Genomic DNA, 16,682 nt, shown 5'->3' on the forward strand with positions numbered 1-16,682 from the left:
GAGCTCCCTGAGGGGGCACTGCAGTGTCCTGAGGGAGCTCAGCTGGGCCATGAGAACACAAATGTCTCATTTTTGTCCGTACCTTGGAGATCTCTCAGACTCCCAGGGCTTCTGTAGTTGCATCCCAAATAACTCAGAGCAGTTTGGGAATCTGGGAAGTGGTGGCAGCTGACAATGAACCACTCTGAGAAGGAAAGATATGGAAACCAACTAAGTAAAAGCAGCCAGTGCTCATGTACAGCTGGATCATGGCATTATCCCATTATAGCCCCTCCAAACCATATTCCTGACCACGAGGGACCACAGGACACTCAGGAGATTTCCTGCTGGGAGCCCTTGAGCATCACCACTCTCTCCATATCATGGTCTGGACGTAATTCTTCAAACACAGGCCAAAGCCAATAATTAGCTCAGTGTGTAATTATCTCTTTCAGCACCTCTGCAGTTCAGACTCTGTGAGGAATTTATTTCCTGAAGGGCTTTGGAGGGTTTTGCAAGTACAGAATGAAATTTGTTAACTGTTAATAACTCCCAAATTAGCTCATTTATTAAGGGCTGGAAATAACTCAGCCCTGTCAGCCGGAATCAACAAGTTATCTAGGAATGTAAAGAGGCAAAGAAACAAAAGAATATTTAACCCTTTCTCCAGTCCAAGGCAGGGGGAGGACCAGAGATATCAAAGGATGTCTCAGTTCCTGGCTGGGAGGGTGGGGAGGGACTGGAATAGAATTCCCAGAGAAGCTGTGGCTGCCCCTGGATCCCTGGAAGTGTCCCAGGCCAGGTTGGAGCAACCTGGGCTAGAGGAAGGTGTCCCTGCCTGTGGAGGGGGTGGCACTGGATGGGCTTTGAGGTCCCTTCCCACCCAAGGTGTTCTGTGATTCCATGGCTCTGCTGGACCCTCTGAGCTTGATCCCCAGTTTATTTTATTTTGGGCTTTTCCCCTTTTGAGCACTGGGTGAGGAATTGTTTCAGAGTTCAGCTCCTCTCCCAGCACAACCCCCAGGTCTGACTGATACAAACTCCGTGGTGAGCAATGCCCTGGGATGGCACCAGGAGCTGAGCAGGACCAAACACACAACTGCTGTGCAAATCATTCCTGTTTGGGAGCTGTGGGATGGCACCAGGAACAAACACACAACTGCTGTGCCAATCATTCCCGCTTGGGAGCCCTTGGAACAGACCTGCAGGTCTCGTGGATCCAGGAGGAAAGTCCTCGCTGTGCCCTGGATCTCTGCCCCCTGCAGGGGTCACTCCTTTGTCCTGCTCTCTCATGGCCCCTGTGCCCTGCCTGGGAATGAATATTGTGTCTTGGAAGCCCTTCTCTAGTCCTTGTGTCACATGTGAGCCCCAGGCAGGCTGAGGGAAGCAATTTAACAGGGGGAAGCATCTCTCAGTGGATTTGACAGGAATATCACATTCACTGGGTGAAATAAGGGCAGCAAATTGACTGCAGGGCTCTGGGGAAAGCTCTGAGTGCTGGGAGTCTAATGGGTTATCCCCAGATACAACCAGAGCAGCTTCAAGGGGCTGCAGCAGCAGTGACTGAGCCAGAGTGTCCCTAATGAGCAGCACAGTCCCCGTGTGACTCACTGAGCAGGACCCTCTGACCCCACTGGGAGAGCAGTTCTGAGAGCTCCAACTCCCACAAAACTCGAGCTGGGAAAGAGTCTGGAGCAGCAGGAGGGGCTGAGGGAGCTGGGGGGGCTCAGCCTGGAGCAAAGGAGGCTCAGGGGGGACCTTCTGGCTCTGCAACCCCCTGACAGGAGGGGGGAGCCGGGGGGGGTCGGGCTCTGCTCCCAGGGAACAAGGGACAGGAGGAGAGGGAACGGCCTCCAGCTGTGCCAGGGGAGGCTCAGGTGGGACAGGGGGAAAAAATAATCATGGAGAAGGTTGTACAGCAACCTGGTGAGCTCAGTGCTGGAGTCCCCATCCCGGGAAGTGCCTAAAAACCATGGGGATGTGGCACTGGGGGATGTGGTTTAGTGCTGAACGTGGTGGTGCTGGTGGAGAGCTGGACTTAAAGGTCTTTTCCAGCCTTAACAATTCCATGAGTCTGTTTTATAAAGAAAAGCCTAAAAGAAACCTTGATCCCCAACCCCTCAGGCCAGAGGTGTTCCTGGTGCATTCCCAGCCCTGTGGGCACTGGAGCTCCAGAGGCAGCACCATCTCCCCGTGACAAATGGGGCAGCTTTATCTCCAAACACAGACAACACAAAGCACCCTGATAAGGGCAAGGAATTTGTTTGCTTCTAATGGATTTCTGCCACTGGGAACAGAAATAAATGTCCTGTCAATTTGTAATAAATATACACCTGCCTTATCTCTGGTGTTAATCTGAGGAAGCAAAAGCTGTCTAATAAGAAGTGATAATATTTATTTTAACCTCTCCAAATCCTCAATGACACAGAGGAACGTGCATATTCCCAACTCCACGGGGTTTGTAATCCATTCCAGTATTTGGAAATATTATTTGAGGCCATTTGTTATCCCTTTGGATCAAAACAGAAATAGACTGTAAATACAGGTTTTTTTGGTCAAACCCAAAAGGTCACTGACTCTCTGAAGCTTTGACCGTGGTAAAGGAGATGCTGGGACTCCTCTCCAACCTGTATCCAGTGGGATGATCACTTCTTATCTGAGAACTCAATTTAAAACCATCCAAATCAGTAAGAAAACACCTTTAAAGCCAATTTTTGCCAGTGATTTGAAATGAGTTACCTGCAGAGAGACTCAACAGATCTTAATCTGCTACGTGGGACCTGTAAGAACATTTAACACGAAAATCTATCAGCTCCCACATCACTGTGCTGAACTCGGGGAAGAAATTGCTGTGTTGGTAGAGGAGGAGGAATTGCAACTGAAAGAGAGGGAAGAGGGGCAGGAAAATGTTTCTATCAAAAATAGTGTGGGCACAGGCCCAGGGCAGGGACTGTCCCTGTGCTGGCACTGCTGGGGCACCTCCAGCCCTGGGGGCACTTCTGGGATCTCAGACAAGAGAGACCCAGAGGGTCTAGAGCAAGTGCAGGGAAGGGAAGGGAGCTGGGAAGGGGCTGGAGCAGCAGGAGGGGCTGAGGGAGCTGGGGGGGCTCAGCCTGGAGAAAAGGAGGCTCAGGGGGGACCTTCTGGCTCTGCAACCCCCTGACAGGAGGGGGGAGCCGGGGGGGGTCGGGCTCTGCTCCCAGGGAACAAGGGACAGGAGGAGAGGGAACGGCCTCCAGCTGTGCCAGGGGAGGCTCAGGTGGGACAGGAGGAGGAATTTCTGCCTGGAAAGGGCTGTCAGGCCTTGGCAGGGGCTGCCCAGGGAGGTTTGGAGTGCCCAGCCCTGGAAGTGTCCCAGGAAGGCCTGGCCGTGGCACTCAGTGCTCTGGGCTGGGGGACAAGGTGGGCATCGGGCACGGGGGGATCCATGGGCTGGGAGGGCTTTGCCACCTTTAATGACTCTGGGATTCTACGTTTGGAATTGGCTGCTGAGGGTGGGAAGTGCACAGAGGGCAGTGAAATGTGTCTTCTGACTTTCCTACAGCTCAGTGGGATCAGTGCCACGGAAGGAATGGGAATCAGATCCACCAGGACAAAACTCTGCAGAACTCTGGGGGGCTTAATCAGCCAAAATTTCCAGCCTAAATTAAGTTTCCAGCTCCCATTGCAGTGACCCCCCTGATCACACACACACTGCCCATGGGGCTGTGGTGGCTCCTGAGCACTCCAACCCATTTCCATGGGAGTCCATAAAATAAACCAGCACTTGGCAGGAGAGAGCAGGAACCTTGATCAGGGAGGAAAACCTTGGAAAGCACCTCTTACAGGCCAAAAGGCTCCCTAAGGAAATCAGGTGAGGCAGGGACTGTGCTGAGCCAAAAGGCCTGATTTAGGTGAAACCCATCTGGATGAAAATGTCAGACAAGGGGGTGCTAAAAGAAAGGAAAATATAAAGATTGCTGGTGAGGGATGTCAGAATCAGGAGCTGATCCCATCTTATGGCTTCTCATTTTTCAGTAGATGTTGTTCATATCAAAAAATGAGATTTTGGGATCCAAAATTATTAGCATTTGGTTCTGTATAAAGGAGCAAAGTTTGGGTAAGGCTGTTATCCCATCCTTTCCTGTTGTGCCTTACTCCCTTGGCTCAGGTTAGTCAGGCTTTGCCAAAAGAGTAATTTATGTGCATTTTAAGCATTTTCTAAGACACAAAATCTGGGGAGGAGGAAGAGACAAGGCACCAGAGTGGACAGGGCCTCGGTGGGCAGCTCCTGGCTGTGGCTGCTCTCCCACCACAGCCTACTCAGGAAGCATCTGTGGTCCCACATTCCCTGTCTTTCAAGCCTTTCCAAGGGACAAGTTGATATTTCAGGGCTTCCACCCCTGCCCATGACGGCAGCCAGTGGCAACTGTCCCATAAATGGATACTGGTTACAATTCCAGCTCAGTCCTTGAGCCCTGGGGAGGGAACCTGGGCTGGCTGTGAGATTCAAGCCCAGGGAACCATCACAAACTGCTCACAGCAGAAACACTGGACCTCAGAGCAAAGGAAGGGTTTTCCCTCCTTGCCGGGGTTTGCTGCCCGTCCTTTAACGACGGAGCACAGAGGACTGGGGTGATACAGGCAGATGGAGCACCTCTCATTTCTGTGCCCCTCCTGCCCCCTGACTGGCACCAGGCCATCAGTCAGTGGCACTGAGTCCCTGGTGCCCCCTGCACATTCCTGCTGCTTCCCAGCACTGCCAGGCTGGGGTTAATGGATCACTGACACCGGACAGATGGGATCACGGGGCTGTGGAAGCTCAGGAGGGAACCTCAGGGTGACCTGAGCAGCAAAAGGTGACCTTGGACAGGAAGGTGACAGATAAAAGCTCAGCTCTGGCTGTTCTAAGGCAAAGGAAGCCTTGGACATGTGAGCAGGGGGATCCAGGCTCTCCTTGTCTAAACTCCCTGTTGGCAGAGCAGTTGTGGGAAGGGATGGACACAGGCAGAGCTGGTGGGGGGGTGTGACCATGACAATCAGCATTAGAGAGGATAAAAATGCTGCTTTTGGGGCAGGATTTGCCATTTCACTGATCACAGAATCACCAAGATTGAGCTCTGAGCTCACCAAGTCCAACCATTGCCCCAGCACGGCGTGTTCACCACGTTCTCAGGTGCCACATCCCTGGTTTTGGAACACTTCCAGGGATGGTGACTCCACCACCTCATTTGCTGCAGCCTTCCAGAAACCCAGACCATTCCATGCTTTCAGGACCCAAGGAATTACCACACCTTTGGGATCAAGGCAAACATTCCCAGTGATCTCACTGTTACTGTGTTTCTCCAGATGGAAAGTCAGTTCTGAACTCAAACCATCCTGACATTTTTGGAGCTAACAGGGATCCTGGGATCTTGGAGAACTCTCAGAAACTATTTCCATTTTCAGGCAATGCCCTTTCTGAGGACACTCTTCCAAACTCTTTCCCAAAGATCTGTGCTCTCAGTGCTTTCCCTCTGCATCCCCTGCACAAAAGCTCTCCCAGCCTTTTCCTCTTCCATCCAACTGTGCAGCTCTCATTTGAACTTTTTAATGGATGCACTTTAGGAAACCAAACCCTTTGGATCTCGTTCCTCATTAGCTGGGGAAGGCTGATCTTTTGTCTTGGCTCAGTTTGGCTCCTCTGTGTGTGATCTGTGGGAGCTGAGCTGGGCTGGCCACGGCACCAGTTCCTAATCCAATTATCCCATTGTGTTCCCCTTCTCCTTGTCAGGGACCTCGTGTCTTCTTTGCACAACATGAAAGACACCCTTAAATCCTGGCACTAATTAGTTCACACATTAATATTGCCTAAGGCTGCCCAGATCCCTCTGCCTGAGGGGCTGGGAGAGCTGGGAGGGTTCCCCTGGAGAAGAGAAGGCTCCAGGGAGAGCTGAGAGCCCCTGGCAGGGCCTAAAGGGGCTCCAGGAGAGCTGGAGAGGGACTGGGGACAAGGCATGGAGGGACAGGACACAGGGAATGGCTTCCCACTGCCAGAGGGCAGGGAGAGATGGGAGATTGGGAAGGAATTCCTGGCTGGGAGGGTGGGGAGGCCCTGGAATAGAATTCCCAGAGAAGCTGTGGCTGCCCCTGGATCCCTGGAAGTGTCCAAGGCCAGGTTAGAGCAACCTGGGCCAGTGGAAGGTGTCCCTGCCCATGGCAGGGGATGGCACTGGATGGGTTTTAAGGTCCTTCCATCCCAAACCATGCCAGGATTCCATGATTATCAACCTTGGACCTTTACAGCCTGGTTTGTGCTCAGGGAGCTCTGTGTGCTCTGGGCTTTGTGTTGATGGCTCAGCCACTGCAGAGAAGCTTTAAATGGCACAAACCCTCCCTGGCTGCTGGGAAAGCCTTAAAGGTTACTGCAAGAATTTTGATAAAGGTGCTACAAGACACAGGGTCCATTTTGGACCTGTAAAGCTCAGACCTGCCTGATTCCCCTGTGTTGATTACAGGATAACAGGATTAATCTTCCACACAGCACTGCAACGTATGCCATGGAACAGAGAGCCTGGAGATGAACCCTGTTAACTGGGAATGAAATCCCACCATCAAGGGGGGCCTGATCCAGACTTACAGGGACCAAGGGAGATGAAGCCTCTGCTTTTTTTTTTTTTTTAACCTTGGGACAAGGTTTCCATGACCTTAAAGCATCAGTGATTTAAATCCTGCCCGTTTCAGCTGCTCTTCCTGAGTGCTTTGGTCATTCAGAGCCGGGGACCAGCAGTGTAAACAATGTTCATTAATGAGGAAATAAATCCTTTGCCAGGACTGCAGGGATTTCAATGAATTTTAAACCTTCCAAACCACCTCTCTTGCTCTGTGAGGATTACAGCAGCCAATCGATTCCCCTTGATTCGGGGTGTTCATTTGTTTGGTTTCTTCTAATAAAAGGGACCCCAGGTGTTTATTGGCTGAACAGTTTATTTACAGCACTGTCTTTAAATCATGAACAGGGAGTGAAAGCAAACTGCCCGTGGGAAGGGTGTTGTGAGACCCAAAATGTAGGTGTTGGGTGAGGCTGGGGCTCCTCCAGGGGGACAGGGAACCACCTCCTGCTCCTGTGCAGTGTCCCAGTAGTGGGCTGCAGGATATGGAAATTCCTGCACAGCCCCATTCCACGTGGATTGAGGGAAGCTGCTGGTGATGTGAATGATTCACTCCCAGCAGCACATTAGGGGACTTTGCTGCCTGCAAACCCACTGCCTGTGCCCTAAATGTGACAAGAAGAAAGGGTTTCTTGATCAAGCAAAGATAATCCTCTGACAGCCAAGTGGGAATGGGATGAGCCCCTGCTGCTTGATGATCCTCTGACAGTCAGGAGGGAATGGGATGAGCCCCTGCTGTGTTTGTGGGGTCACTGAGCATGGCTGGCACCCTCCAGGGCTGGACAGCCCTTTCCATGAAGAACAATTTCCTAATATCCAATGAAAAAGCATTGTTTTCCATGCAGCAGCTGGGAGGAACTACAACACATCAAGCACCTTCTCTCAGTATTTTCCTGTGTGTTATCACGTTGTTGGAAGAGGAGGAAGTTCCCAAACACTTCCAACCAACTGCTGGCTACTGAAAAATACTTCTTGGAAAATCCACAGGCACTCAGGCAGGTCTGTGCTGGGAAAGGGCATGACTGGGGGCATCAAACTGAGCCTTATAAAGGCTGGCACTGAATTTTGGGTTTTATTAAACAGAGGCTAATTTAGGTCTTCAGCACTAAAATACAAAACATTGTTTTCATAAAATCATGGGATCCCAGACTGGTTTGGGCTGGAGGGACCTCAAAGCCCATCCAGTCCCACCCCCTGCCATGGGCAGAGACACCTCCCACTAGCCCAGGTTGCTCCAGCCTGGCCTTGGACACTTCCAAGGATCCAGGGGCAGCCACAGCTTCTCTGGGCACCAATTTTGGGAGTGGGTTGTGCAGAGCAGGATCTCAGAGAGGAAAAAGGCAGGATCTACGACCAAGTCCTGCTGTGGGCAGAGGAACTCCAATATCTCCAGAACACAGCCAACCCACACCCTGCCATAACTCCACATTTGGTCCTTCATCTCCTGCTCAGCTTTGGCTGCAACATCCACAAGGTTCAACATTTATTAACCAGGACAAACAGCATTTTCCCAGACATCCCATTTCCTTGGGGATCCTGGCTGGAAGAACAGCCAATGACTGAGAGCCTGAGCTCCTCCCGTGCCAGACTGCCCGTGACAGGCTGCTGGAAATGCTTTGTACTTGTAATGTAATATGAAAATCAATTAAAAAACTCCTCTTCCTTAATTAAGGCCAAACACATGTGTGAAACTGTGTGACAGGTTGCTCAATAATTCAGCTGGAGTAGGGAGATGGGAAGAGCAAACAGCTCTGGAAGGTGCTTAAAGCTCAGGGTGAGAAGCAGCTGATCCGAACGGGAATGGCAGATGTTTTCCTTCCGTGTCCAACAAGTGTCATTGCCCAAAATAAGGGAAGAAACACTTCAGTGCAGCTGACAGGAATGTGGGAACAAGGATGGGTGGGTGGGACACTCCTGACTGTGCAGCACCTCCATCAGCCCCTCCCCTGCTGCTCTGCCTTGGCCCTCCTGGGTCTGGGTCAGCCCAGCCACCCTCCCACCCCTCCCTCTGCAGGGCACAGGGATCAACTCCAGGGTTTTCCGTGGAGGTGAGGATGGGTAGGCTTCAAATCTCCAGTCCTTCAGCTTCTGCAGTTTAATTTTCCACCTTCCCAGCCAGAAGGAGCATTTGGAGCAGTCCTGGTGCATTTGGGCTTGTTTTGACACATGTAGGGATGTGCCACTGAGACTCAGGCACTGAGTCAGCACTTGGGTTGGAAGGGACCTTAAATCTTGTCTCCTTCCACCCCCTGCCATGGGCAGGGACACCTTCCACCAGCCCAGGTTGCTCCAAGCCCCGTCCAACCTGGCCTTGGACACTTCCAGGGATCCAGGGGCACCCACAGCTTCTCTGGGTAACCTGTGCCAGGGCCTCCCCACCCTCATGGGGAAGGATTTCTTCCCAATATCCCATCTATCCCTGCCCTCCTTCAGCTCAAAGCCACTGGTGTTTTGCAGCAGGCAATGCCTTACACTCTGTCTGAGGGGAAAACAGGGAAGAGTCTTCTGCCCTGAGAGAGGTGGCAAAGGAAGCCAAGGCCTCTCCATCACTGACACACAGAGCAAAGCACTCAAACACCTTTTGTGCCTCTGCTCTGCCTCACAGAGGTTTATGATTCCAGGCAACACTGCCTTTATTCTACACCATGTGCAGCTGCAGCCCAAAGATGTGTTTGCTCTGTGGGAAATGAACAGTCCTGAACAAACCTGGAGCCATTTGGGAGCTGCTCCATTAGGAGCTCCTGCACAGGCAGGGCCCAAAGCAGTGCAGGACAGGAGAGGATGGATTGCAGGAGCATCCCTGGGTCAAAGTGCTGTGCAGGGAAAAGAGCCCCACTCCTACAAAAAGAATCCTTTTCCTGTGTGAAGCAGAGGCAGGAGTGGAGTGGGGCTGATGGTCCTGGGAGAGGGCAGCTCCCAGGGGGGCTCCCCAAATGCCTGGGATTGAGATGGCACTGGGGCTAAAGTGGGAGGGGAGAGGGGGCAGGAGGCTGTGTTTTACCCCCAAAAGCCTCCTGGGGTGCAGGGCAATGGACCTGTGCTCAGGGTCACTGCTGACGAGTGACACAGACCTGAGATGAAGCAGCTCCAGGAAACAGTCCCTGTTTTTAAACAGAAGTCCTTGTGGAGTCAGACAGGCTCCTCAGCACCACAGGGAGACTAGATTTAGCTATTCCAGTGGCACTGCTCAGTCAGGATCAAGTCCTTGTCCTTCCATAGTAACACAACAGACCTACAGGGTCAGAAACCTGGAGCCCCCCTGGAGTTATGGAATAAACCTGCAGACACAGTGCCCACAAGCTCAGGTGACTCCTGAGTCCTCAGCCAGAAACTCATTCCCTCATTAAACCCTGGACTGGCCTCCCTGCACACAAATGCACAGACACTGGTTCAGTGGGTTCAGTAACTCCCAGCTAAGATAACACAACATCTGTTCTCCCTTCATTTGCTCCCCTCACAATTCCACTGGTGCCTTAAACCTAGCAGGGAGGAAAATTGGAGCTGCTGGAGCGAGTCCAGAGGCCATGGAGATGCTCCAGGGCTGGAGCCCCTCTGACATGGAGCCAGGCTGGGAGAGCTGGGGGGGTTCCCCTGGAGAAGAGAAGGCTCCAGGGAGAGCTGAGAGCCCCTTGCAGGGCCTAAAGGGGCTCCAGGAGAGCTGGAGAGGGACTGGGGACAAGGGATGGAGGGATAGGACACAGGGAATGGCTTCCCACTGCCAGAGTGTGGTACCTTGTCCCACTGTATCCTGGAATCCCTCTGGTCTGTTCAGGGCATCACATCCCCCTCCCACTACTCCCTCTCTGGGAGGCAATGTCCATATTTCACTTCCCAAACTTCCCCAACAATCCCAGAGAGTGACAGATCCACACCACAGCTTCAGAGGATCCGTGTTCCGTTCCTTTTACCCCCTGCAGGTGATTTGACAACACATTTCTTCCCCTGACACTTATCAACGAGTCAGTCCTTTCCACAAGGACAGAAGCAAAATTCCTGGTTTTACTCAGACCACCAGTTAGAGCTGTGCCCTCCCCAGCTGTTCTCTTATTCCTGGAGAACTGACATTTTCCTGCTTGTGCTGGACACTGCTGCAAGCACAGAGTTCAGCCCAGCCTGGACACCTCCCTGTTCCAGCAGCAGGAGGATCAAGCACAGAATTGTTCTGATGACCTTCAGTGTAGGACACACATGAGCAGCAAAATTGCCCCTGATGTGCCCAAAGCACAACCCTGTAGAATTTAAGGGCTCATCTTCCTCTTGCCACGAACAGGAAAAAGGACTTACCTTGGGTTTGACAATTAAAAAAGTGATTTTTCAGGATTGTTCACCATTTTAGTCCCTGTTCATCTCCTCCCACACCCTGCCCTGTCGCCCCAGCACATGAACCTTTCCTGGCTCAGTCTCACCATCAAAGACATTTCTGGCAGAAAGAGAAAAATCCCCCAAAAAATGTGGTACGTGGTGGGTTTTTGAAGCAGAGGGAGCACTCTGTGTCACTGTGGCTCTGCAGTTCATTACAGAACTCCCTGCCCCAGGACAGTGCACTCTGCAAGCCACAATTTCATTTTAATAGGGGAGGATCTTATCCATGTGGATGAATTCCTGAGGGGAGGGAATGACAGGGATGGAACCAGGATTCTCTCAGCACTGACAGGACAGAGGCACAAATTAAACACTATAAAATTCTGTCTGAACACAAGAAAACACATTTTTCCTGTGAAGGTGGGCACAGGTTGCCCAGAGAAGCTGTGGCTGCCCCTGGATCCCTGGAAGTGTCCAAGGCCAGGTTGGAGCAACCTGGGCCAGTGGAAGGTGTCCCTGCCCATGGTAGGGGTGGCACTGGGTGGGCTTTGAGGTCCCTTCTAACCCAAACCAGTCTGGGATTCTGTGAGACAGAGGAAAGGCAGTGTCCCAGCCCTGCTGCAGTTTCTGGGCCTTTCCACAGGAAGCTGACAGAAATCCTAAGGCATTATGCTAATGGATTTGGGAATATTAAAGAGCCCCCTGCTGTGCACTCACATCCCTGTGCCATCCCTGCCAGCACAGGCAGCTCCCCTGGCTGGGACAAACCCAGGACTGAGGCAGACACAGCCCCAGCCCCTTTTCCAGGTGTCTAAAGGGAAGAAGAAGCTCTTGGAGCAGAGCTCAGACCTTGGTTTGGGCAGCACAGAGCAGACTGAGCTGATCCATGGGGACTGCACCTCTCCATGTGCCCCAGGCCATCATCACTTCCCAAAATTCCTTCCTGTGAAAGAGCCCAGGCCATGACACCCCACCCAGGGATCATGGCTGTCCCTGCTGCCCCCGGGGCCTGTGGGAGGCTGGTACAAAAACCCTGCCAGAATCCCTGGGGATTTACACTGGGCATTGCAAATCCAGGCCAATTATCTCAGTGCTCATTAACACAATGAAACCTTGCAAAATTTGGGTTGTGTGCACTCATGGAATCCTGGAATGGTTTGGGTTGGAAGGGACCTCAAAGCCCATCCAGTGCCACCCCTGCCATGGGCAGGGACACCTTCCACCAGCCCAGGTTGCTCCAACCTGGCCTTGGACACTTCCAGGGATCCAGGGGCAGCCACAGCTTCTCTGGGCAACCTGGGCCAGGGCCTCCCCACCCTCCCAGCCAGCAATTCCTTCCCAATATCTGAATAATGTTTAATTCCAGCACAGGACCTGCTCCAGGCAGCCCAGGATTTCCAGAGAACAGACAGAGCAGGACTGGGGGAGAGATGCCAGGCCATGATGGTGCTGTTGGGATGCACGTCCTCTCCAGGCACAGCTGCCAGGAGGACTGGGAGCTCTTTGCTTTTAACATAAAACAAACACACTCCTTCCCCTCTGCCCTTCAGGTCACACATTCCATTTGTATTCTTCTCCTCCTGAATCCACAGTGGAGAGTAATTGCCTGGGAGTGAGTGACTGGACTGCACAAGCAGGAGGGTTGCTAATTCTGGGGTCATTATCCTGCTGGGGAATGGAGGAGCCAGAGCTGGCAGCTGAGATGAGATTCTGAAGGTAAACACTTGCTATAGTCAGCTCTTAAATGATTCACTCTGAAACACAAGTTTGGGCCACTAATTACAAGAATGTAAAACTTTTTACTATTAAACAGAGAAGTCCATCAAGGAAAACTGGCCTTTCCTCAACAGAATCATGGAATCCTGGAATGGTTTGGGTTGGGAGGGACCTTAAAAACCATCTTATTCCACTCCCTGCCATGGGCAGGGACACCTTCCACTGTCCCAGGTTGCTCCAACCTGGCCTTGGACACTCCCAGGGATCCAGGGGCAGCCACAGCTTCTCTGGGCAACCTGTGCCAGGGCCTCCCCACCCTCCCAGCCAAGAATTCCTTCCCACTATCCCATCTCTCCCTGCCCTCTGGCAGTGGGAAGCCATTCCTCTGCCCATGGCCTCTCACAGTCTCCCAAGCCCAGCTGAAAACCCACATCATCCCTTCCTAATCCCCTGTCCCTGAGCAGCTCTGATGCCACTGGATCCCAGGCCCTGGTAGCCAGGTTTTTTCAGCCACACTACAGAAGGCCACCCATGTGATTTTTGGATCAGGAAAGCAACTCCTACTATTGCCAACCAGCTGTAACCCACTCCCACACCACCCCCAGTGTCTCTGGGGGCTCTCAGGGAGCTGGGCTCTCATGGGGGTATTTCCCAACCCCACGTGCAGACAGAGCACCTGGGCTTTGTCTCTCCACAGGATGCCCTGGAGCATCCCAGCTCCTGATTAAATCAAAGGCCAGCTTGGATTCTGTCTCACAACTTTTCTGCAGATCTTGGTGTTCGGCTGCTGAGCAGAACCCATCACAAATTATTAATGAGTGAGTTCCATCTCCCTGTGCCCCTTTATTAGGCTGCTCAGCAGAGCCAAACCTTCAAAGTCCAGAGAGTGAAAGGATTGAGAAGCAGTGGGTTATTGAGAGAGGTGTGTAAATCCTGCCATTAATAATGGTTTAAAGGCAGGGAGTGTACACAGGGATAATTCCTCAGGCAGAGCCAGGAGTAGTCCAGACAATGGCAACAGCATCTCTAATTAAAGGATGAGTCAGTGATTAATTAAACTTCTTTTAGAAAGAAAGTAGACACAAAATCCCCCCCTTCTGGAGACTTGCAGGCCATGCACTGGGCACAGGGAGGGGGACTCCCCAACACCTGGGGCTGCTCCAGCCCAAACTACCTCCAGGCCACCATTGCCACTGTTATTGTCCGTGCCTCTCTCTGTAACCACAATCCATGGAATTTGATGCTGGTTTGGATTTACCAGTGACAATTTACTGCCAGGTTCTCTTTAAATCCTGTCCCTTGGTGACATGCTCACCTCCACATCCCCCAGGAGAGGTTTCCCTGCTGCTCCAGCAGTGCCCAGTTGTTCATTGCTCTGATCTCCACAGGAAGCGCTGTCGGCACCGAGGGGCTGATCCAGGACTGTCCATCCTCTCCTGGGAACAAAGCAGGGACAAATCATTTGTCTCTTCCCAGCATTCAACCAAACTGCTGCTTTTCCAGTGTTCCCTTTCACAGGCTGAAGACTCTCCCTGGGCCAGTGGAAGGTGTCCCACCCATGGCAGGGGCTGGAACTGGAGGGGCTTGAAGGTCCCTTCCAACCCAACCCACCCCGTGATTCTGTGATAATTCAGTCCCCTCCTGATGTCCATGTGTACATCTCACCCATCATCACCTGACTCCCAAGTGCAGGGACACCTCCCACTAGAGCAGGATGCTCCAGGACTCCTCCAGCCTGGCTCCCCCTCTCCCAGTTCCCGGTGCCAGTGCCGTGCCCACCCCGCTCTCCCAGCAGGGCTCAGGCTGGTTTGGCTCCACGGGTGGAAAGTTCACCCTGACTTGCCCAAGGCAGAAATATGGTGATGGCCTCAGTCGTTCCAAATGTCATGTTTTTTCCCTGTGTTTCAGCACAAACCACCCTGACATTTCAAATCCCTGCTCGGATTTCAATGAGGGGTCACTCAGTGCTTCCCACCTGTTATCCCTGCAAAGTCCATAAATGCTGCAAAACGAAGGAGCTGCCTTCCTGGGAAATTCAGATGCCACTGATCAAATGAGTGTCTGACCCCATCCTGCAGAAATGGTGAGCTATAAATGCAGATTGCAGGTGAGCTGTGTTTTGGGAGCAGGTCTGGGGGAGCAGCACAGTGTGTGCCCTGCTCACAGAGCGTGGGGCTGGTTGGGATCCAAACCTCTGTTTTGCTGGTTTTCTCTGGTTCAAATTATAAATACAAGTGGTTCATTAAATGCTTTTTAAATTCATTTATGCAGCAACTACCTGACACCTGGGTAGTGCACTAGGAAGGCTGTATTTTATATGTACATGTAAGATTGGGAATTTTATTATAATTCTAGAGAACTGTAAATTTGCAAGCAAGAAGAAGCAGGCTCATAGTTACAAAAGGGGTAGAATTGGTTATATATCACTGAAAAACTAAGATCAGCTTCCCCTGGAGTATCCACAGGGATCACTCCAGCTGGGGGCTCAGTCCAACACCGGATTTGCCCCCTGCTCCATCAGCTCAGTGCCACTGGGCCACTGGCCAGTTCTTAGAACAAGCTGGTTCTCAGAAGTTGGTTTAATAAGTCAAAGAGACACCAATTTATTCAATCAAATCAGTGCTCAGATTTGGGAAATCTTATTTTCCTCTGTACCCCCAGCTTTGCACTGACATGGTTTGTGTTGGTGTCAGTGGGAAGAATCAAGTCAAGCAGTCAGGGAAAGAATCATAGAATTCCAGACTGGTTTGGGATGGAAGGGACCTCAAAGCCATCCAGTGCCACCCATGGGCAGGGACACCTTCCACTAGCCCAGGTTGCTCCAACCTGGCCTTGGACACTTCCAGGGATTCAGGGGCAGCCACAGCTTCTCTGGGCAACCTGGGCCAGGGCCTCCCCACCCTCCCAGCCAAGAATTCTTTCCCAATATCCCACCTATCCCTGCCCCTTCCAATGCCTGACCACCCTTTCCAGGAAGAAATTCCTGAGGAAGAGGCTGCCCCAGAAATACCTGGCTCCTGCAGCAGCAGGTGAGGGACAGACCAGTCTGTGGGTCTGCTCTGGTGGCACCTCGTGCTCAGCCAAGGGACAGCTTCGTGCCTCTTGCAGCAATTCAATCCAGGCATGATCAGAGAGACACGAAAAGCTTTGTAGTCGTGCTTGTGGTGTCCTCCCACACCCCCACAGGGCCTTTGATTAGTTATTGGGTTCGTTCCCTTATTCCCTCCAACTGCAGTGCACAGACAGGAATTCATTACAGGCTTTGGATTAATCTTAAAAACCACTGACAGAGACAAGACTTTGAGGCCAGTTCCTAATGCGTCACCTCCAAACTGCCACTGAACCTCCAGATCCCCTTTGAGGGCACAAAGTATTTGAAAAAGTTTCCTGAGGTGACACAAAACTTTCAGTGTCAGAGATCTCACAATAGACCCTGTTTTCCTGCTGGTCCCATGGAGAGATCTGAAACCATGAAGCAACAAGTGTGCCTGTTCAAGCCCGTGGCTTTTGTTGGATATTTCCCTGGCATGAGGTGGGAAATCGTGGAGCCCCATTGTCCAGGAGATAAATGTGTTCTCCCTGGAAAGCCTTCGGAGGTTTTAAGAGCAGATTCCACCTCAGAGTTTCATGTTCCTCTCCAGATCTCGAGCAATGGCTCCTGCTTTGAGGTTCTTTATCTTCCCTCATCCTTTCTTCTTTAAGGAGCAATTTTTTGCTCTTCCTCGTGCTGGAATGAGCCTCCATGTGGGAATCTGAGAGCACAAAGGATCAAAGTGCCCGGCCCTGCAGAACTGACAGAAATGTCTGTGGGTTTCCAGCAGCACTGACACCTCATCCCTGCCTTTCAGTGGCCCACGACTGTCAGGGCACTGGGAAAGGCAGCCTTGGAATGACATCCTGGGCTCAGGCTCCATCCCTCTGGGCTCAGCCTGGGCAGGACTGAGTCATCCTGATGTGAAGCATCTGGAGCTGTGAACACCATCTGTGGAGCTGCTCAAGGTACTTCTGAGCAGCTGCTGGGAAGGAAAAACCAGACCCAGCTCTATGCAGAAGGGA

General features: G+C 52.0%; 1 protein-coding gene across 1 annotated transcript in view; it reads right to left on the bottom strand.

Moving 5' to 3' along the window:
- FANCM (FA complementation group M) overlaps positions 1–16,682 on the bottom strand; it is a 137,364-nt gene that overhangs the window by 15,317 nt on the left and 105,365 nt on the right. Inside the window, exon 24 of the mRNA XM_051772074.1 lies at positions 12,084–12,206. The gene's annotated coding sequence lies outside the window, so the exon portion shown is untranslated. The remainder of the gene's footprint in view (positions 1–12,083; positions 12,207–16,682) is intronic.

Source organism: Manacus candei, unplaced genomic scaffold, assembly GCF_025592945.1.
Source record: "Manacus candei isolate 608988 ecotype Guabito, Panama unplaced genomic scaffold, ASM2559294v1 h1tg000150l, whole genome shotgun sequence".
In the NCBI taxonomy this organism is placed as follows: Eukaryota; Metazoa; Chordata; class Aves; order Passeriformes; family Pipridae; genus Manacus; species Manacus candei.